The 23,019-nt window shown below is 43.6% G+C and overlaps 1 protein-coding gene across 2 annotated transcripts in view; it reads right to left on the bottom strand.

Moving 5' to 3' along the window:
• LOC146867068 (cGMP-dependent protein kinase 2-like) overlaps positions 1 to 23,019 on the bottom strand; it is a 1,824,148-nt gene that overhangs the window by 993,910 nt on the left and 807,219 nt on the right. The gene's annotated exons all lie outside the window — the stretch shown is intronic.

Below are 23,019 nucleotides of genomic sequence, written 5' to 3'. Positions count from 1 at the left end.
CTACTGCTTGTTAGCGGTAAAGAGTAGAATGCAGGATGGAGTATTCCAACCTCATAAAACATATATGCAGTCACTTGATGAGTGCCCTGTACAGCTGGCTGAACTGAAAGCTCTAATTCTAGCACTTGAAAATACAGATCGTGGATTCCCCACACTCATTATGTGTGATTCGTATCATTGTGTTTAGTCTTATAATGAGTACTTCCACTACTGGAGCCAGAATGGATTCAGCGATTCCATACAGTACACTATAAAGCACACAATGTATTGGGGACAAGTGGGCAAACTGAAAGCATGTTTGCCACGGACTCATGTGATTCACACACTGAGTCATGCATGTAGAAATACACGCTACAGGGAATTTAATGACTGACGAAGCTGCAAAAGCAAAAGTGCAAACTGCTGCAGTCAGTGCAATTACTCGTTCTTGTACGGGGACAGATGGGGACATCATGACGGCTGTCAATGCTGACTGCGATGGCACCCTCTTGCCGAAAAGCTTTCCAACTAAATACTTTACCAGTTAAGTATGCAAGAACATTCTATTTGCTCATATTCCTAGAGTATTCCTAATTCAAATCACAGATTAGGACTGATTTTGGCAGCACATGAGTGTCTAGTATGAGGGTGGCGGCTACAATATCAATATTGCAGAAATGCTATTGGTGGCCAGGTCTATACAAACAGACCAAGGATCCCTAAATGTGGCAACTGCCAGCAGATGAAAGTTTCAACCATAGCCCGCACACCACAGACACCTCTATTGATCTCTGACAGGCCTCTGACTTATGTGTATCTGGACCATTGCGGACCCTTACACTCAGATTGGTCTTGCAAGTAAGGGTGGGCGGACAACTCCGTTCCGCCCACGGAATGTGCGGAGATTTGTCCTTCTGCCTTCCGCGATAATAGGCGGAGAAACAGGGCAAATCTCCGCACACTCAGGGCATAACGGAAGTTGTCCACCCGCCCTATTAAATACATAAAAAAATACATGTTTAAATAACTTTACCTGATCGGCGGCGTCCCCGGGCTTCAAACCTCTTCCAGCACGTCTTCTTCTGAGAACTGCGCATGCGCGGGAGCCCGCGCATGTGCATTCCTCAGCAGGAAACACAGATGTCAATTCTGGAAACAGACAATGATGGTATCTATCACCAGTAGCGGCTCGCAGTGGGAGTGCTGCGGGGCGGTGGGGTGGGGGAGAGGCGGAGGTAAGTACATAAATAAATAAAATGAATTACATTGCGCGCGGTGCAACGCCATTTGCGTTGCAGCGCGCGCAATGTAATTTGTTTTATTTATTTATTTATGTGCTTACCTCCGGTCGGCCGTATGCTGGACTTTACTAACCCTACCCTACCCCTCCCCCGCCCCCGCCTCACCACCCCTCAGCACTCTCACTACAAGCCGCTACTGTCTATCACAATGTACTACCATTAGAGTCAGATACCAGCTCTGCTCAGCTACACAAGCCTCCTGAGTTTGTACAAACAGCCTCTGGCTACTTTGTCAACTTTGATGAATTCTTTTTGGATTCATCAGACCCAGATCAACAAAGGGGACCAAGTGAATTTTACATCTGGCTCTAGGAGACATACTCCATTCTTCCATGGATATACATTTGGATTACAATTTCATTACTTTTCCTCTTCCTTTCAAATGGTTTTGTGACCGTCTTTTTCTTGCTTCTGAATGGACACTATTTCCCAGAACGCTCTGCTGTTGAACTGCTAAACGAGGTTCTGGAACCCCATTCGTCATCACACAAAGTGCAAAGAGACTATTCCCTGGTGAACATTTCATCTGTGGGATAAGGCGGTTGTCTCCAACATCTGATCAGTAAAAATCATTGTGAGCTACTGAAGGCCATGTAACTTGAGCATTGTTACCAGACAACCCCTCGCCTAGCTTCATTAACTTTAAACCTAATGTCCCTGGAGCCCAATACTATGGTATGAACAAAATGCTGTAACTAGGGGTACTATGATAGGGCTGTTGTGTGAGTCACTGAGTGCATGGTCTATGAGGATGTAGGAACATGGGTGTTAATGAATGAGATATATGTGTTTGGGTGAATGAGAGTCTGTGTTTTATGTACTTGTGGCACAGGACATACCTTTCACCACATGTAACACCGTTACATGTACAACACAAAATACAACAATTTTTTTTAAAAGGGAGAAATTTAAAGTGCAGAAAAGTGTTCTGTAGAAATGTTCATAATAAGGAACAATTTTCTGCAGTTGATGAAACTTTTTTCTGCACTTTAAATTTCTCCCATTTAATTTTTTTTCTGTATTTTGTATTTATAAATAGGGCAGCGTGTCTACCAGCCACTTGGAGCAAAATGCCTGCTGTGTGTAAATGCGACATTTTGAAATGGGAGAAAATTCTACTTAAGAGCTAACTTTATGTTGATGTGCACAACACAAAACTCTCGTTTTAATTTTCTCCCATGTCAAAGTTCTTTTTAATCAACAGGCATATTAATCCCAGTGGTCAGTAGACAGGGTGCCATATTTATAACAGGAAAATATAATCATTGGGGAGACCGCTGTTTTCTTGCCTCAGGAGGGGGCAGAGGGCCATTACCCCAAGCCCCAGTTCTCTTTGTGGCTGTACGCCGCTGACACCCAAACTTGGGCGCCAGGAGGCGCTTAAGAACAGCCCTGGTCTCCCCACTGACTTGTTTTGCTGCTTCAGGAGGGGACAGAGGGCCAGGACTCTAAGCCCCAGTGCTCTTCGCAGCTGTATGCCGCCGATGCCTGAACCTGCGCGCCAGAAGGTGTTTAAGAACGGCCCTGGTCACCTGCAGCACGGGAGACCGCAGTCTTGTTTTCTTGCCTCAGGAGGGGCAGGGGGACAGGACTCCAAGCCCCAGTGCTCTTCACAGTTGAACACCGCCGGCGCCCAAACCTGCATGCCAGGAGGCGCTTGAGAACGGCAGGAATGCGCATGCGCGGGCTCCCGCACATGCGCAGGCCTCAGAAGAAGACGCGCAGGAAGAGGTTTGAAGCCCAGGGACGCCGCCGATCAGGTAAGGTTATTCAAACATGTATTTTTTTATGTATTTAATGGGGTGGGCGGGAGGCGGGCATGAGGCGGGATATGCGTAAGGGAACTATGGAGAGAGTGCGGAGATTGGTTCCATCTGTGTGCCTCTCCGCGTAGGTCCCTTACGCATATTACGCCCACCCAAATAAACTCAAAGTTGTCAGCTACACTGAAGATTTCTGCGAGCTACTGGTAGCTCACAATTGGCTGGTTGGAGATAACTGGGAAATGGTATCATATGATATATTTGGACCATCTGAAACATTACAAATACCTTATGTATTTTGTTTATTTTGAATGATGTTATTACTCCTGGAGCTATCTCTGATGTTTAGGATATTCACAAAGTACATGAAATGCTTGCTGATCTACAGTATTATGCTGTTTTCAGTAGTGAAGAAATGTATGATGATACATCTATAAATGATGAAATGTTCTGTTTTCACCATTATGATCACCATTATTTCCATATAGCATGTACTCCACATGCAATATTTACTTACACATAATAGGAACACAGCCCTACACCACCACAAGGTAGCTTAAAAATATGTGCACAGAAATTTGCATACTTTTCTAGTCACGATACAGCAAACCCTGAGTTGTATCATTAAAAAATTAACACCTTCTCCAGCGAAGAAAATTATGCTCTCGGATAAAATGTTTATTCATTCTGCATCCCTTATTTCCCAGTTGTCAACACAAGGGTATGACTTTTGGAGGGATACTATTGCTCTAAAATCTATATGAGGAGCAAAAGATCGGTAGGTTCAGGGGAACAAGGCTTTATTTAGAGAATGTCTTATATCACACCAACCTATTTTTCTTAATGAAACTGTGCAGAAAACGTCCTGCTTCGGCCTACCCAAGATAAAGGAGTTCAACACACCAAATATTCCCACAATTGCACGTTTTGAGAATTAGCAACAGTTCACAATTTACATTGATGAAACAGACAGCATTCTTAGAAATAGGATATACAATTGTTCATGTTCCAATCAAGAGGGATGGTTAGTGTAAGACACTAAAGGATTTCAGGCATGTTTTCTTGACAGTATGAAAGGGTTTAGGATAAGTAGGCCAGAACTATGTGACCTGCAGACACAACACGCAGGAGTTGTAACAACATACAACGTTGGAAAGTTGTGCCTAGAGTGGCTAAAATATTCAACATGGTCTGGGGTGAAACAGCTCCTGTCCCTTCTTTCAGATCACATGGGTCTACAGTATTTTTCACTAGGTCCTTGAAAACCAGGTCAAAAGCGCTGGCTGTCTGTATGCAATATACAATGAAGTGTGGAACATTTCACAGCAGGAAGCTCCTGAGAGACTGTTTGAAATTGACAGAGCAAATTTGGAATAGGCTCTAGTAGTAGTAAACAATGGTATGACCACCTTATCCACTAGGATATATTATCTGGGTAACGTTGTGTCATCTGCTATCGACGTCATACAGAGTGACATGTCCTTTTGCAACACAGGCAATCGCAGCTTAGGTCTATTACGCTACTAAGTTGGATTCTACAGTCATTATGCACTAGTCGCAAACCATGGAAACACCTAAATGACCATGCCTGTTTTTACCATACAATTTAACCAAAGAACTGACCACTATGGCTAGGAAGGACATGACATATAATGTATCACACATAGAAAGGTTGAAGAAATGACCATTCACTGTTGCAGAAATTCCATTAGCAGATTGGTTAAAAACCAATGTTCATTTCTCGGCCAATCTTAATGTTTTACTTTAAGTACAACTTACAACACCATCAAGTGGGCAGATATGAAGCGCTAAAAGAGGGGTTTGTACTAGAGTCATGGATCTTTCCTTTCACATACAGATTTAGGAATAGTGACACAGATTTTATATAGTGGTATAGACTGTGAGAATACTCTAGGCCATTCTCTAGTTTGCATGGAGGTTACAATCCATGGTGCATGCAATGCATCCAAGTTGAACTTGTCTTGTTATCTGTAGGGTTCTCAAGTTGCTGTGATTCATTCCCCATACAGATTGCTTTCCAGTGGCAACTATTTGATGTTGAATGATCAAAGTTGCTGTGGGATGAGACTGGGAATTACCTACCTCGTGACGGTTTCTGAGGTTGTGACCTGCTGTGAAAAAGTACTGTTTCCACCTGCCCGTAAAGTTAGGGATACAAAAGTTTGGCCTTCGATGAAGGTTTCTAATGTGAACTTTGATGCTTTAAGCAGACTAAAAGCCTCTTTGTTTCAGAAGGACCTAGCCTTAACATCTGCAGAGATGTAGGATCTTCAACTTTCAAGGCCTTCCTCTGAGATCCAGTTGTTAATCTGCATCAGTTTCCCACACCCTTTTGGGGAGCTAGTGCACCACATTGTTAACATTTCAAACACCCGTTGGGTAGCCCACTTTTTTAAGACACTTGACTCCAGGTTGGTTAGCACCTTCTAGATGGTCTTTGGAGTTATTCCACCTTTTACACACTCTATGCTGAAAGCATTTTTGGAGGCTTACCACAGAGATATGCCTTTGCCCGGTCTGTCGTACAGTTCATACTTTCTCAGTAGAACTGTGCATTTGTAAGACAAAATAAATGTCAAAACAGTGGAAGACTGATTCTATGCACATCATCAGGATATGTTGGCCTGAGTCCTGGCAAGCTCATAGTGGGAGCTGAGGATTCACGCTATCACTGTTAGTCGCTCGATACGTTCTGCCATTCATGATCATTCCACAGGTTCAACTACAGAAACCTTGTTAGGACTTTTACTTACTTTAGATTCTCCAGTTTGAATGTCTTCTTGATGCTCCAAAGCAAACACAAGGAGATGGTGGATGGAGCGCTGAAACTTTTCAGACACTCACCCCCAGTCACAGATCTGGGTTAAATCCATTATCGTTCTTTAGCTCACTTCACCAACCCAGTTCAAACCCAGCCATATGTAAATCAGGCTTGACCCTGCAGCTTAATAATCCAGCCCGAACTGCCAAGCAAAGAATTTTCCTGGACCGGAAACAAGCATCCTGGGAACGGTTCAGGTAACACCCCTCATCAGCCAGGCTAGCCTGAATCCAGTAGCAAAGTGATCAAGGGATCAACGTCTGGGCATACCCTGCCAACTTATGGCACCCCCAAACAAACACAAGGAGATGATGGACGGAGCGCTGACACTTTTCAGACACTCACCCTCAGTCATAAACCTATTGCTACTCGATCTCATCTGGCTGAGTACAACTTGTCCCACGAAAGAAATTGAAGGCCAACCGCTAGTTGTCACGTAACTAGCTTTTATATAGGCATGGTTAGACAAAATATCTGAAAAAACAAATAATTGTGGGACAAAATATCGTGCCAAGAATATCGAGGACAGGGGGCGTGGCTTGAGCGCCGACGAAGATGACGGCCAGCTGATACCGCTCCGGACTGAAGTCGGAGGAACTGGTAATTCTCGACTGATGGAGATATCCCGTTGCAGATTATAACCGGGGAACTCGCTGGCGGAGCTTTCACTCCGTCGGATGATACTTTTATTTTACCGCGGTAAGCCCGTGTTGCTTCTGAAATCCGCTTTCAATATGCGGAGCGCTCCGTGACTGGACCGCGACCACCATCTTGTGTTCTTTTCACTATTTGCCTCGCGCAGCGGTTTTCTCCTCAGGAAAATGCCGCTTTGAATGGAAATGTTTCTTTTGACACTCTGGAAGGTAATTTTTGCTCCTATCTGTTGTTTCTAGCATTATTTTATTTAACAACAGGATGAGCTCTGCTTCAATCCTTTTCACATTATTGCTGCAAATGTTTTTCCCACAGTTGCTGTTTCTCAAGTGCTGGCAAATATTCCATAATTTGGCTCTAAACTTTTATTTGACGGTGCTATATCTGCTCTGGTCAGTTTGCTATATCTGCGTTTCTTATTTTGACATTTCAACATTCCATTTTGCAGTTCCTTGTCAGCATTTTTTCATGTCTATGGGGAGAACCAGAGTGTTTCATCCAACTTGTCTGCTTTGCGCTCAAAATCTACCATTCTGCCTACTACTAACCCTTTTTCTGTAATACAAGACGACATGGAAGACTCTGCACAAACCAGTGTGCCTCATCTTACCGAGACTTCATCCACCATGTCCTCGTTTGTGCCTACTTCTGGTTCTCCTTCACCTCAAGTCAACGTTAAAAATACGCCTAAATCAAATGCTTCGTCATTATTATCCTCCATTAAACGGGTCAAAAAGGATCCTCCTACACCAACTGTCTCTCCTCCACCTCCCTTAATAGAGCTACTCATGGATGAAATACGTGCTATTAAACCGTAAATGGAGGAGACGAATACTCGTCTACAAGCCTTGGAGGACAACTGGTTTTTGCTTCAAAGCAAAATCAATTCTGTGGAAGGTCAAGTCGAGTCACTGCAAATCTCTTCAAGGCAAATTCCCCCATGAAGGCAGAAATTTTTCAACTTCAGAAACAAGTTGACAATCTTGAAATTCGTTGTAGACGTAACAATCTACGAATTTATGGTTTATCTGAAGGGTTGGAAGGATCCAACCCAGTAGCCTTCTTTCAGTCTTTTCTCCCACAATTGCTAGATATTCCAGAAACTCCTCCATTGAACATTCAAAAGAGCTCACAGATTAAGTCGTCCTCCCTCTGCTTCTTCATTTCAGCTCAACCCAAGCGGAGTAATACTCTATTTCTTAGAATATACTGACTTGTTAAAAGTTTTGCAGGCAATTAAAGTCAAACGCCGTATCTCCTGGCAAGGCTCACAGCTATTTTTCTCACAAGATTACGCCAAGATCACCGCAGATAAAATGAAAAGCTTTCTTGCAATGAGACCAGCACTACGCAAATTAAATGCCAGATTCAGTTTGATTCACCCTTGCCTCTTCAAAGTAACTTATAAAATTAAACAACCACATACGAAGATCCAGCTTTACTTCAACGTTTTCTTGAGTACTACAGAGAGGAATCTATGGATTTCACAAGATCGTCTTTTTCTTGAGAACTTTATTATTTTTCTATTTCAGATTTGTAGTCCTGTATTTATCTCATGTCTTCCTTGTTCACGACAAAATGGATTAATTTTTCTTTTTTCAAATGTCTTCCCTTCCAGGTGTTGTCTCCCTTCTGTTCTTATCCTGCATTGTTTAATATCATCTAGACCATTTATCTCCTCGTGATTTCCCCCGGTGGTGTTACGCTGGTTTTGTCTTCTCGTCCTGCTGCCTCAACACCCTCCACCCATGTTTGAGTCTTTGGTATGTTTTATTGTTTTATTTCTATTTTTGTTCTATATTTATTCCATCTATTCTTCTTTTTCTTTCTTCTCTGTTCTCCTCTCCTCTCTTCTTTGCTGATCTCTATTTCATTATTATTTTCTTTGCATTTTTAATATTCCTGTTAGAGAGCTTATTACTATATTTTTCTTTCTATTTGTTACGAATTGCTTATTATGTTCATGTTTTGCTGTAATATTTTAAAAGTTCTGCTTTATATAGTTGAATAATGACGTTACATGTTGTCTCTTGGAATGTTAAGGGTTGGGTACATCTATTAAAAGACAAAGAGTACTTTCCCACTTATATAACCTTAAGTCAGATATTGTTTTCTTACAAGAATTCAATTTAATAGCTTCAGAAGTTCTTAAACTTAAGATACCATGGGTAGGACATGTATTTTCCTCTCCAGGCACTAGTAAAAGAAATGGAACTGTGATTCTCCTTCACAAAAAGCTTAAAGTTTCTCTTCTTTCTCAGGTCTCAGATGATGAAGGTTGATGGCTAATTGTTCACCTTAAAATCAATGATGTACCTATTACTGTATTTAATCTATATGCTTCTACTAACCTGACAATGCTTTCTGGCCACACATTTCTACCATGTTGCTGTCTATTGATACACCATACGTTATTTTCAGTGGAGACTGTAATTTAATTGTTGACCCTTACATTGATCGTACATCTAAAACACCTGTTATTTCTTCACCAATGAATCAACACCTTACCAACTTCATTTAGCATAGATCCCTTGTTGATTCCTGGAGGCTCTGCCACCCACAACTTCGTGAATACACTTTTTTCTCCCCCACTCATCTCTCACAATCACGCATAGATTATCTATTTGTATCAAAAGCACTAACCCAATCTATCTTACAAACAGACATTGGATCCATATTGATCTCTGATCATGCTCCTGTATTATTAGACCTAGAATTACTCCCAGTTACTAACTCTAATAAAAGATGGCGCTTTAATACCTACTTATTAGCTGACCAATCTTTTACTTCCTCTTTTGAAGATTTCATTACTGACATAATTTATCTTCTGTTTCATCCTTTTCTATTGTATGGGGCTGCTTTAAAGCTTCAGCCAGAGATTTTATTATTTCTTATGTTGCTAAAAAGAAACATCAAAATTCCCACAAAGCAAATTAAATCCTTAAATCTATTAAATTATTAGAATCCCTTTAAACAACTAATTCTGCAGCTGACCTTAATAATCTAATCAAAGAAAAATTTAAATATAATAAACTATCCAAAGAAAATGCTTCTGCCTACCTTCTTTGAGATAGTGCTCGTTACTATGGCGGTCAAAACAAAGCAGGTAAACTCCTTGTTTCTTATCTCAAAATCTAGAAGGATTGCTCCAACATTGATTATGTATTAAATTCTGCCTCTGCCCCAGTAACTGAACATTTAGAGATTTTAGAGGAATTTAATAAATACTATACCTCCCTCTATACTCCCGAACTTTCACCGGATTCTATGGACATACAAAATTATCTTACTTCCATACAAAAGCAATTTCCCACAGATATTGATTTTTCGTCACTGGAACAAGATATCACCATAAAAGATATTTCTCATGCTCTAAAACTTCTTAATACAGGGAAAGCACCTGGTCCAGATGGATTCCCTGTGGAATTCCATTCCCCTTTTTCCAAATCTCTCCTCCCTTTCTTCTTTCATTATTTTTACATTTCATCCCTTCTAATGCGTCCTCCGGTACCTTTCAAGATGCTCTCATTTGCTTAATTCCTAAAGAAGCAAAAATTACAGACCGATATCATTAGTCAATTCTGATTATAAAATATTTGCTAAAATTCTTGCTCTTCGATTGGAACCTTTCTTACAATCCATTATTTGTAAAGAACAATCTGGCTTTATTAAAGGACGGAATATCTTTGACAATACCAGGACTTTCTTTAATATATTTCATAAATCTAATAAATACCCCCATTCACTCGCAGCCATATCTTTAGATGCAGAGAAAGCTTTTGACCATATGGATTGGTCTTAGTCCCAAATGTAACTGTTATATTTCTTTATTATACACCTCACCCAAAACCTTCATTTTTGCTAATGGCTCGATTTCTAATTCCTTTACTTTGCAGAGAGGAGTCCACCAAGGTTGCCCCCTTTCCCCTATTCTTTTTATTCTGGCACTAGAACCCTTTCTAGTTCAAATTAAACAAAAATCTAACATATATGGTTTCCAACATGATAAGTTTCATGTTAAAATGAGTGTCTATGCAGATGACATTCTCTTATTTTTGTCCAAACCAGAACACTCTATTACAGCTTTCAATGCAGAAGTCAATGCTTTCTCTTTAATTTGTGATTATAAACTAAATCATGATAAATGCAAAATTCTACCCCTGAATATTTTTTGTTTTAAACAAGATTTTGTCTCTGGTTTGCTCCCTCTATTAAGCAAACATTTTCCCTAAACATGACCCATCTCTTCTCTACTCTATCTACTTCTACTTCCAAATGGCACCCTTTATATTTATCCTGGTGGGGCAGACTTGACACCATTAAAATTATGCTTGCTCCCGTAATTGTTTACATGATCTCGGCTATTCCTCTCAATCTCCCTGCGTAGTTTTTCCCAAAAAATTATTCTATCTTATCAATATTCTTTTGGAATAAGAAAAAACTATGCGTGTCTTTAATTAAGATCAAGCATCCAAAATCACAGGGTGGAGCCAACTTCCCAGATTTTCAACTTTACCATAATACTGTTCTTCTTAAGCAACTTTCTAAATCCTTAAATGACTCTCCTTCTAACCCCTCCCTATTGTGGAAAGATTTAGAACACTCTTTTTTATCTCCCTTTTCCCTTGCTGAATCCCTTTCTTTCACTCACAAGACACGTTTCCTATCTTCACCTATACATAACACCACTCATAAACTATTTCACTCTTTCATGTTGTCACATCTCTCAGCTAAAGACCAGTTTCTTAACTCATCTATTTGGCATAATAACCTTCTTAAAATTAAAAAAAGCCCATTTTTTATAAGACTTGGCAGGACGGAGGTCTACTTTGGATCCATCAGTTATACCCAGATGACTCTTTTCTTACTTTTTCTGATGCACAATCACTCTATAAGCTAACAAAATCATTTTCTGTCAAACTTAAGTTGTTGACCCAACGTATAGCTGATTCCTTACTTTTAATATCCTCTGCACCATCCTCCTCATTCCCTCACCACAATATTCTCTCCATTTTAAGTGCCCAAGCTGGTGCCTCATATATTTACAAATTCCCCAGTACACCCATTGCACACAGAACTAAAACTAACACAGAACTTCAATGGGAATCTGAATTTCACTCTTCATGGCCCATTATTCTTTGGGACAAATTATGGCTGAAACTAAGACCTCAAGATCAGCCAGCACAACACAAACACTTTTCTTTATATACAATCGACTTATGTTTACGCCAATATCCCTACATAAATTCCAACCCACACTTTCTTCAGCTTGCTGGTGTTGCAATGCTTCTCATGCTGACTTATTTCACATGCTTTTTTCTTGTCCTTTCACACATCAGTTCTGGTTGAAAGTATGGTCTCAAATTAATATCATCTGTCATACTCATTTCCCTTTCTCCCCATAAGTTATATTTCTAGGTACACTATCTTATCATTGGCAAACCCTCTCTCATAACATGGATATTGTGGATTTATTAATTGCAATTGCTTTCCAACAAAATTTCTATAGGTAAGCAAAGTTTTACTATATATAATTCCACATATACACACCTTGAGAATATATACAACTTCAAGGTACATGGATGTGGAGTTAAAAATAGTAAATCTATACTTACCTATATGCACTTACCTACTCGATATTTGGGTCCTTAATATTTTTGACACAATATTCTGTCGACACAAAATTTTTGATTGTTTCAGACATTCTGTCAGTGATCCGCATATAGGAGTCTAATTCCTTATCAGAATCAACCAGACAAATTGCTCCACCTATTTAGAATAGCAATGCACCACTGCCCAAAGAATCGAGAAAGAGCTATCAATCTGTCAGTCCTTTCAGTGTCTGTGCAGGGTGTTTCTTATGTTGAGTCAAAGTAAGGTACCATATCTGATTTAATGAGCCATTCATGTTTTCACTGTACTGGCTAATTGTACTTACACTTGCAAAGCTGAATCTCTGCAACAAGCTTTTGCTACTATCTGGATAAACGAGACAGTCGCATAGCTGCTAGTTGAGAGAAGGAGCTGTGTGCCTGTCCTGGACTGAACTTCACACCGCTTTATGCCTATTTTGAAGCCCTTGCTTGCCTGGGGCTGGAGGGCCAGGGCAGTCTCATGGGCACTGGCTGGCCCAGCCTGCTCCACAACATCAGATGGGAGAGGCAGGCAATGGCACAGCCTGAGCAAGACAGAGAGGTGCTGTGTACCGGCCTGGCCAGCCAGAGCCACCCAACAGAACAGTTGTTCCAAGCTGCAGCGGAAATGTGCCTGATGCAGAAGGGCAATGGACAGGCACACATGGCCCCCCCAGACCACCAAGCTACGAACACCATCCACTCTGATCAGACCACTTCACAAGCTGCCAGGCTGCTTGGCTTTCACTCTGCTGGGTGGCCTCCACAAAAAACAGACACTGCAGTCGGGCAGTCCAGGTGGGGTTGAAGCTCTTTGTCTGAAACAACAGCTGAGGGTGACCAAACAGTCCATCCCTAAACAGACCAAGTGTGCCCAAACAGTCAGTGTACAGTGATGACTAAATTGCCCCACCCCCTCCCCCGAGCAGACCGCATTGCATGGTAATGTCAGCTTTCTATCCCTGCCTGCTCTTTGGGAAGCAAGGCTCGGAGGAAAGACACATCAGACAGGGCTGGAAGAAATCCAAAGACTCAGGACTCTGGGACCTTAGAGCCCTTATGGCACTTGGGGAGAAAAACCAGAGGACAAGAGAGTCCCTCACACCTTATCCCCAATAATCCTGAGGAAGGCTACCTGCCTTTCTCGTAATTCGTGCAGACTGAGTGAAAGAAGTCCATCAGAGCGAACTCATACAACCTCCTTGAGCCCTGGCTAGGCTTGGAGTGTCAAATAAGTCTACATAGGGACTTACAGGTCTGCCCGGCCATCATGATCAGGGTACAGTTTTGGCTAAACTGTGCCTCCCCTCTGTGAGCAGCCCACCCTGCATGGAGATGTCTGCTTTGCATCCCTGTCTGCTCTCTGGGAAGAAAGACACGTAGGAAAGGCTCTTTAGACAGAGCTGGGTGGCAGCCGCAGACTCAGACCCCAGGGGGCCCGGTGAGCCCCACCCAGCACTGGCGGAAACCTAGGTGAGAACTACCGGATGACAAGGGGGTCCCAAATACCCTGTCCCTGCTAGTCCAGAGCACACCAAGTGACAAAAAGAGATGTCAGAGAAAACACATCTGACATCCAGGAGCCCTGGCTTGGCTCAAAGAGTCAAATTAGCTGTCCAAGGCTTGTCGCTACCAGATGGCTGCACTTGAAAGATGGCCATAAAGTTGTACCGTGTCTTATCAATAGGTATTCTGATCATCCTTAGAGGGGCCACGGACTCTGAGGCCCGGGTTCTCAGAGCCCAAGCGGGATATTAGGCAAGGGCTTTTGTGGGGGCCTCACATAGCTCTGACCCATGGCTGAGTTAGACCTTTTTAACCCAGAAATGCAGGAGAGACTTTAACGGGTCAGCCGGATCACATTCCTGGCAGTTTGAGACATTACGGGCCAGAGAAGGGAGCCCAGGGCCAGCCCTTCCAGCCCAGGGCCAGTTAGAGTTCAGACTTGGGGCTCGGTCTGAGCTTCCGAGCCCAAACAAGCAAGGGAGACCTCCCAGTGCCTGCGGGATCCTGTCCTTGGCACTTCGCTAAGTGGTAGGCCAAAGAAGGAAGCCCTGGGCAGAATAGCTTACACCCCAGGGTCAGCCTATGCTCTGACCTAGATCCTGGTCAGAGAGTCTTGTCCCAGACAAACAGGAGAGGCACCTGTGGGTCCCCATCCTGGGCTTCAAGTGACACAGGTGGCCATGGAATGGAGCACAGGGCTGGGGCTTCCACCTCAGGGTCCACCGGAGCTCAGACCTGGGGCCCAGTCAGAGCTACTCATCCTGGGCAAACAGGGAAGTCCCTCTCAGGCAGCGTATCCTGAGACATGGCGAGGAACAGAGTTCAGGGTGGGGGTTATATGCCCAGGCCAGCTGGAGCTGTGACCGTTGTCCGGTTAGAGCTTTTGCACCAAGATAAGCAGTTGAGGCCTTACCAGGCCTGCAGGGCCCTGTCCTGGGAACTTTACGGCATGGCAGGCCAGAGAAGAGAGCCCAGGATCAGGGGTTTTGACCCCAAGACCAGACAGAGCTCTGACCTGGGGCCCGGTCAGATCATCTGAACCATGACAAAAAGGGGAGACCTCTGGGTGCTTGTGGGACCCCTTCCTTTGCACTTTGCGACACTGCAAGCTGGAGAAGAGATTTAAGGCCAGGGGGATTCCAATATCCGCCTTAGGTCAGACCCTTGGCCCAGTTAGAGCTTCTGAACTCTGCACTTTGCAACATGGAGAGCTGGAGAAGGGAGCCCAGGCCAAGGAGTTTCACCCCGGGACAAGCCGAAGCTCTGACCCTTGTCCTGATTAAAGCTTCAGTATCCAGACAAGCAGAGGAGACCTCCCCAGGACTGCAGAACACCATCCCAGGCACTTTGTGACACAGAGCCAGAGAAGTGAGCACAGGGCAGGGATCTTCCACCGCACAGCCAGCTAGTGCTCTGACTCGGGGCCTGGTCAGAGGCTCTGTACCCCGACGAGCAGGTTAGACCTCACAATGCCTGCAGGACCTCGTTCCTGGCACTTTGCGACACTGTGGGCTGGAAAAGGGAACTAAGGCTCGATGTTTTACAATTTCCATGCCAGTCAGAGGTCTGACCCAGGGCCCGATCAGAGCTTCTGAAGCAGTGAAGACTTCTGGGTGCCTGCGGGACTCCATCCTGGGCTCTTTGTGACACTGAAGGCCAGAGAAGGGAGCCAAGTGGATAGGGTGTTTCCTTCTGAGGACCAGCCAGGGCTCGAACCCTTGACCCAGCCATAGCGTAGAAGCCAGACAAGCAGGGGAGACCTCCTTGGGACTTCAGGAGCCCGTCTCAGGCTCTTTCTGACACAGCAGGCAGGAGAAGGGAGTCCAGGGCCAGTGGTTTCCACTACAGGGCCAGCCAGAGCTCTGACCTGGGGCCCAGTCGTAGCTTCTGATCCCAGACAACCAAGGTGGCCTCCCCAGGCCTGCGTGTGCCTGTCCTGGGCTCCAAGTGATAGAGCAGGCCACAGAATGGAGCCTTGAACTGGACATTTCCACCTCAGAGTCCACCAGAGCTCTAACACAAGACCCAGTCAGAGATTCTTATCCTGTGCAAGCACATAGTGGGCACTTTAAGAAAGGGCAGGCCAAGGAACATAGTCCAGGACAGGTGTTTACACTCCCAGGTCAGCCGGAGCTCTGATTCGGGCAGAACAGAGCATCTGTACCCAAACAACTAGGGAGACCTTCCCAGGCTTGCTTAACCCTCTCCTTGGCACTTTGTGACAGAGCGAGACAAACAAAGGAGCCCAGGGCCAGGGGTTTCCACCCCAGGACCAGCCAGAGCTCTGACCTGGGGCCTGATTAGAACTTCTGAACTCACATAAGCAGGGGAGACGTTTGAGTGCCTGCAAGACCTTGTTCCAGGCCCTTTGTGACCAGCAGGTCAAAGAACTTGAGGCTTCCACCCCAGAAACTCAAGGCTAATTGGGCTCCAATCTGAGGCCCGGTCAGAGCTTCTGATCTGAGGCCAACAGGGAATTCTCCCACAAAAAAGGCTGGTACCAGGTATAAAAATAGGACCTTAAGAAACCCTCATCTCGGCACTCCTGAACCTGTGGAAGATTCAGAAGACAGACTGCCCTGCTGAAAAGAAGGTCTGCCCTGCTGCTGAAATAACTTTCCTTGCTGTCTGAAGTGGAAAAATTGTACTTGCTTGCCTTGGCCCTGGGCTACCCAAAGCGAGTCCAAGTGTCCATTGGCCGATGTCCTGCATGAGCTACAGGGACACAACAAGCTTCAGTGGTCTCCCTGTACCCGTCTAGCTGATCAGCACCAATAGGACCTAGATGAGGCCTGCTACTGGCCTCTGTTTGAGTGAGTCTTGATCCTCAATGGTTGCCCCCCAAGTCTGGGACCCTTGGCTAGCACTGGCTTGAGCTCTTCCTCAGGAAAAAGTGAAAATCCTAAAGTTTGGGCTTCCCACGACCATAAAGAGACTTCTACATGCTGAGAATCAATCACCTATGACGACTGTGACAGTGAAGCTCCAGTGAGACCTGCTCTTTATGCCGACAGCAACAGTCCACCATGAATGGCATCACGGAATCTGTACTTCACACCAACAATGACTGTCCATGATAACAAGCAAGTTGAAATTCCAGCAATGACCAGCTCACAGTCCGTGATGCTTGGCCTGCTCCTCACATTGCGACCACTCCAACATGAAAGGAACTCTTTGCGCCGGACTTGAAAAGGCAGCTTCTCAACAGTACTGACAGGGTACCTATATCTGACTCACAAGCAATTGCATTCAGCCTGACTATTGACTTTTCTCCAATCCAGAGCAACCAGATAACCACGAGTGGCATTTTGTGCTTTTTGGTCTTATTTTTCACCCAAAAACTTTAAAAATTCATATCTTTGGTTCTACTGATTAGATGTTTGTGGTTCTGGTGTAATTTTATTAGTTAAAGTGTACTATATTTCTAACTTGGTGTGGGGTTTTCCTTGTGTCGTGTTTTTAGTTTATTACTGCTTGAAGTGCTGCATAAATACTTTACACAATGCTTCTAAGTTAAGCCTCACTGCTTTTTTGCCAAGTTACCAGAGGGTTAAGCACAGGCTAATTTGGAATTTTGCTTGTATTTCACCCTGACCAGGATTGTGGTTGGTGAATGAGTAGCGCTCCCCCCCCCCCAACCAGGAACCCAAGTTCCTACAATCCTGTAAAGATTGTTTAGCTTTGCATTCATCATAGGGTCGCTATCAAGACGCTAAGCATTGCAAGATTAGACATAGAGGCAAGCCCCTTCAAATAACCTTGAACGACCACCTATCTATGAGGACAAAGCTAAAAAAAACACAGCTATTTTGTAATGATGTTTATTTCTATGTAGCAACAACTAACACGTCCAAGGATTTGATTCACTTTTTCTGATGGTTGACTGACTAGGGTTAGCACTCTAAGCCCCACGAGTGTAGCAGTGCACTTTACAAAACGTATAAACTCATGCTCATAAATTGGGCACATTTGATAAAAATATCTAAAGAAAGGAAATACACGTAGCACCTAAGTTTTACCCAAAGAATACTGGTAAAACTAGTAGTCATGAAGTGAGACTGGAAAAGGGGATTCTGACTTGAAATACACTTTCATAGGAAAAACTAAATACAGCTGACTAATTTTAAGGTAATTCTGGGACAGATATACTGAAATATTTTAAATATAAAGTGAATAAAATGTTGTAAATTGAGCATGTCCACGCTGTGAAGAAAAGGGGAATAAAATACGGAGTGGATTGGCGTGCAAACTAAATATCCAAGTCAGAATTTCAATGGTACTAATATTGAGGACAACATATTGAAAAAAAAATATAGACAGGTAAGTAAGTCTTGATTTTTTTTATACCTAACTCCAGCTTTGTACCTACTCTGTATATATATCTTCAAGGTGCATAGATGTGGAGTAAGGAATAGTAAATCTATACTTCCCTATATGCACTTACCTTTTGATATTTTGTCCCTCGATATGCTGGCCACGATATTGAAGTTGTAGTGTTTTCATTTCTGGGCTCACTTTGGTTCTCGCTTAGTTGCACATATTAGCTGATTTAGGCTGCCTTTGCTTTGCACAGACACACATAATACATTTGTTTTTGTGACATGAGATTATTCTAGAAATACGCTGCACATAATATTTGTTAATCAGCGACTCTTCTTGGGATTTAGTCTGAACATTTCGTACAAGGTTGAACAAAATAATGTACTGTTTTTTGTTGCCTGGTCAGCAACATCTCCTAACATTTTTAGACATAACAGGGTAGCACAGCTGCAGTTTTCCAACACAGTAGTTCTTATTATATAAGCTGAGTCTCACCCCCTCGAGGGACAGAGAGGAGGATTTCAGCAGAGAGACCGGTCCTGGAACGGAGTCAGCAGCTTTCTGTAAACTGAGTTTACCCCTATGATGTGGACCACCTAACTACAGACACCATGTATGGGATCCGGTGCTAATCGCCAAGATCACTTATATATCTCTGTGCTCATATAGTAGGGGTAGGCCTAGATAGATATATTAGTTGCCATGGTCTGGTTGTTCATAGTTTACAGCTTGCTAGCACTGTTGATTATGTTGCTTAGTCTACTATTCGCAATACACTTGCTTTAAAGTAGACTATGATAATTTTAATAGATACATTTTAAACTTCTTTTGTTTACTATGGACATTTATGAGTGAGAACGGGAGGTGATGACCTGTTTAGACAGTTCCCTTGGAGACTAAAGGTTCATGTTCTAGATTTTCCAAATTCACGTGTTATTCTGGAAATGTTAGGAGTTCAGGTGAGGCACTGTGAGCTAGTCGGATTTGGGCCTGCAGAGAGACTCCATCCCTACATTCTGACATCCTGTTCTCCTACGGCACAGTTCTGCTTTGAAACAGAATTCCTGCAACATAGTGCCACCAGCGATGGTCTGGTAGTTATTCAGCAGGTCTCCTGAGTAGTGCTTGTGATTGCCCATATTGCCGTCATACCTATAACTGAAGATGTGTGTGGTGTTGGGGATATATCCTCCACAGTATTTTTAGTAAGCACCTGATTTTTCTGTTTCATGAACCCTTAAAAGGATTACGCAAATATGTGTTTGCCCTTTGTTTCCATTCTGTTTTAATAATGGCAAAGTCAAAGCCAATACCAATTGCAGACAATTGCAGGCCTGCAGTCTTTGCATATGTATCTTTGCATGGCCTTGGAGCTGCAGGCAGTGACTTTATCTTTGTGGTCGAAGCCCACGAAAGCTATCGCTTAGAAGTCTTCTATTCTTGGATCCATTTTCCATCTGTGGATGCTAATACAGGCAAATTTCATGAATACGCTAATGTTAACCCACCGTAACAATACAGAGCATATTTGCTCTTAGAAATTTCACTTTCACACTGGGAACATCAAATTGATTCTGAGGGACCCTTATACATGTACTTGCACCAGAACGCATGGGTACCGTTGGTAATGAAGGGGCCACCAGGCCAGCATTAACTGGCTATATACCATACCCTTATTTATAATGTCTCAATGTTAATGAGCTACAACAATTGTACAATGGTCTAGTTAGACTACATAGACACTTAAGTCAGTATGTTTTGCACACCTTGTTGACTGAGCCGGCCTGGCAAGGCAAGCACAGTTGCCTGCAGTGCCAAATAAGTCCTGTAATTGTTCATTCAATAATGGGCAAGATTCCCACAAACTGTGAAGAAATTCCTTTTTGGATTAAAGGAAGTGACACGATTAGGGCCACCCAGGTCACTAGCGGCCACCTCTCAGCCTTCCATACAAATGAAGAGTCGGTCAGACAGTGGAGAATACAAACCAAATATATATTTATTCAGGAACACTTGAGCGGAGCACCGTCTGCCCATTCGCTTAGGGGTGCTGCAGAGAGGACTGGCATCAGCAAACATGGTGATACATTATGTACGATTCAGAACCAATGAAGGCACGCCCAGACTGGAAATTTCCAGTTGGAGGCAGCTAGACAAAGAAAGTACAGAAGGATGAGTTTCGATCCTGAGACCGGGCACACACTATCTCTACTCCAAGGTCATTCTGCCTGTGCCCGCCACTGGACTGGTGGGAGCAGGCCTCTATCTAGTGGGAAAGGTATGCGCTAATAAGAACAGTGTATTCATTAGTACAGCAAGGCCCAACCTTGAAGAAACTAAAGCTATCACAGCTGCTTAAGGCAGAGACAGAGAAAAATGAGTTTCGATCATAGCTCAAAATGGAAACCAAACATAAAATGGTGCCGCAAATGCTAACTTAAGACGTACAATACATAAGCAGCACAGCTAAGACATTTTCATTCTAACAGGATCACCAAAAATATCAATAAAATTGCAGCTGTGTTTTCCCATACAGGACCACAAGACAAGCACACAATATTGACTATGTGCTTACCCCATGGGATAGTTCCCATAACAGGTGACTGCACCACTTAGGGCACAGTTCTTGCCACTGTCTATAGCCTAACACATGGTACTTTGTCTATGTCAGTCTTGCCGGAGGTGTTAAAAAAACAGACAGAGTAATCACGGGGCAGCTGCTAGCCTGGATTTGGAGATAACACTTGGGAAACTTTCCCATAGTCTCCGCAATTATTCTGTCTAACATTAAAAGTGAAGCACCTTCTATGGCTACAAGCCAGTGCCTCGTGCAGGTTGCACCGCTCAACCATGAACATGAGCTACCTATTATTGCTGAAGTATATACTTCTATAGGACACAATCATTTGAGAATCAGACCCAGTAAACCACAACTTAGTTCCGACAAGGACACTGCCATGCCAAACCAACATTTTGTTAAAAAACAATGGGACAAGCTCAAACCTAAACAAAAAGCTAAACCTCGAGGGGAATCTCCGCTTCCGGAGACCTCTGACAAATGCTATAATTTGTGTGATCGCACACAATAAAACCACCAGATGGGTATCTGCTTTCTGATACTCATCCTTCTCGTTCCTTTCAAGACTCATCGTAGAAACAATATGAGAGAGGAAGGCGTTCCAAGTGCAGAAAGGAACAGTGCATAAGACTATAGAAGGATTCAACGCTCGTGTGACGTGAAGATAAAGAAGGAGGAAAAGCCTTCTCAATTTAAGCCCAAATTTCAGAAAAACAAAGTTGCGGCCATAACTGCAAATTACGCCACAAACACTGAGATCTCTCCTCCTGAACAGGAGGTGGGTGGTGAGTCTCCCAACAGCACAGCAGAGGTCACTATAGTGCACTGGATCTCTAGGAGCTTCTTGTAGTGACAGCATTTGATAGCTTTGTTACAGTTGAAACCCCAAATGGGCACGTAGTACCTCCAGACAGGTTGTATAATTTGGATATACAAATTCAAGGTGACATACACTGCACCATTAAAGTAATATTCTGGGAAAATAATATGCCATTCTCTTAGCAGAGGTTGTCTGGTCCCTGCTGTTTGCCCATGCATCTCCAACAGGGTGAAGATGTGATACTCCCATCCTTTTCTGCACTTGTTCCTGACGAAGTCAAACAAACCTATGCAGCAGAATGGGCTCTTGCACTAGTTCCAGCTTTTTATCGCAATCATGTAGGCTGGGATAAGGATTCTCCTTATCATGATGTAATATCCATATGGTTCAGCCAGCAAGTGCAACCACAATATCCTGTATAATAAGATGCTAAAGCACCTGTTAGTGAAATACTATCCCAGTTGGAGTACCAGGGAGTAATTGAACCTTGTGTCTTTCAAATGAATAATCCCCTTATTCCTGTTTTGAAACTGGATCCTTCATATCGCAGTCTTAGACTAAAGACATTAAAACATTCCTACACACACTTTTACAATTCAAAATACACACAGTACAGCACTTAGAAATAATAATGTAGTCTGTTAAAAATACAAAACAACCTTGGACATTTTCAAAACAAAATTCTGCCAAAATATAGCACCTAAAGCAGAGATTGGACTGCCTTCTCGGCACTCAGTTTTCAGCGTCATTTTTTATGACTCCCTTTGGGAATAAGAGCAGTCCTGGACTGTTTGCTGCCTGCATAGTGTCAATTCTACAAGACATCGACCCAGACACATTGTCAATCAATCAATTAGGATTTTGTAGAGCACACTACTCACCCCTTAGGGTCTCAAGGCGCTGGGGAGGGGAGGTGTGTACAGTTCCGTTGGGGTCATCTGAAGAGCCAGGTCTTGAGGTCCCTCCTGAACTAGAGCAGCATAGGGCTTTGCCAGAGGTGGAGGTTGTTCTAGGTCAGGGCTGTGAGGTAGGAGATGGACTTTCCACTCGCTCTGTTCCTGTAGAAGCAAGGGATGGTGGCCAGGGAGAGGTTGGCAAAATGGAGGTTTCTCTTGGGGGCGTAGAAGGAGAGACGATTGTTGAGGTATTGTGGTCCATTGTTGTGAAGGTCCTTGTACTCGTGTGTGAGCAGCTTGAAGGTGATCCTTCTTTTGATGGGGAGCCAGTGCAGATCGCGGAGGCATTGGGTGATGTGGTTGTGCCTGGGATGTTGAGGATTAGTCTGGCTGTGGCTTTCTGGATGGTCTGGACTTTGCGGAGGAGTTTCTTGTTGATTTTGGCCTAGAGGGCATTGCCGTAGTCTAGTCTGCTGGTGATGAGAGCATGTGTGACAGCTTTTCTGGATTTGTGGGGGATCCATTTTAATGTTTTTCGCAGTATGCAGAGTGTGTTGAAGCAGGCAGAGGAGACGGAGTTGATCTGGCGGTTCACAGTGAGTGATGAGTCCAGTATGATGCCGAGTTACGAGCTTGGTCTGTCGGGGTGGGTGGGTTTCCAAGGGCGGGGGGGCATCAGGTGTCGTGTCAAGCTGAGCAGGTCCCATCTAATGATATCTACCTGACA

This window comes from Triturus cristatus, chromosome 1_2, assembly GCF_964204655.1.
Source record: "Triturus cristatus chromosome 1_2, aTriCri1.1, whole genome shotgun sequence".
NCBI lineage: Eukaryota > Metazoa > Chordata > Amphibia > Caudata > Salamandridae > Triturus > Triturus cristatus.
Note: the sequence above shows the minus strand (reverse complement) of the source record. Positions and strands in the feature narration are given on the sequence as shown.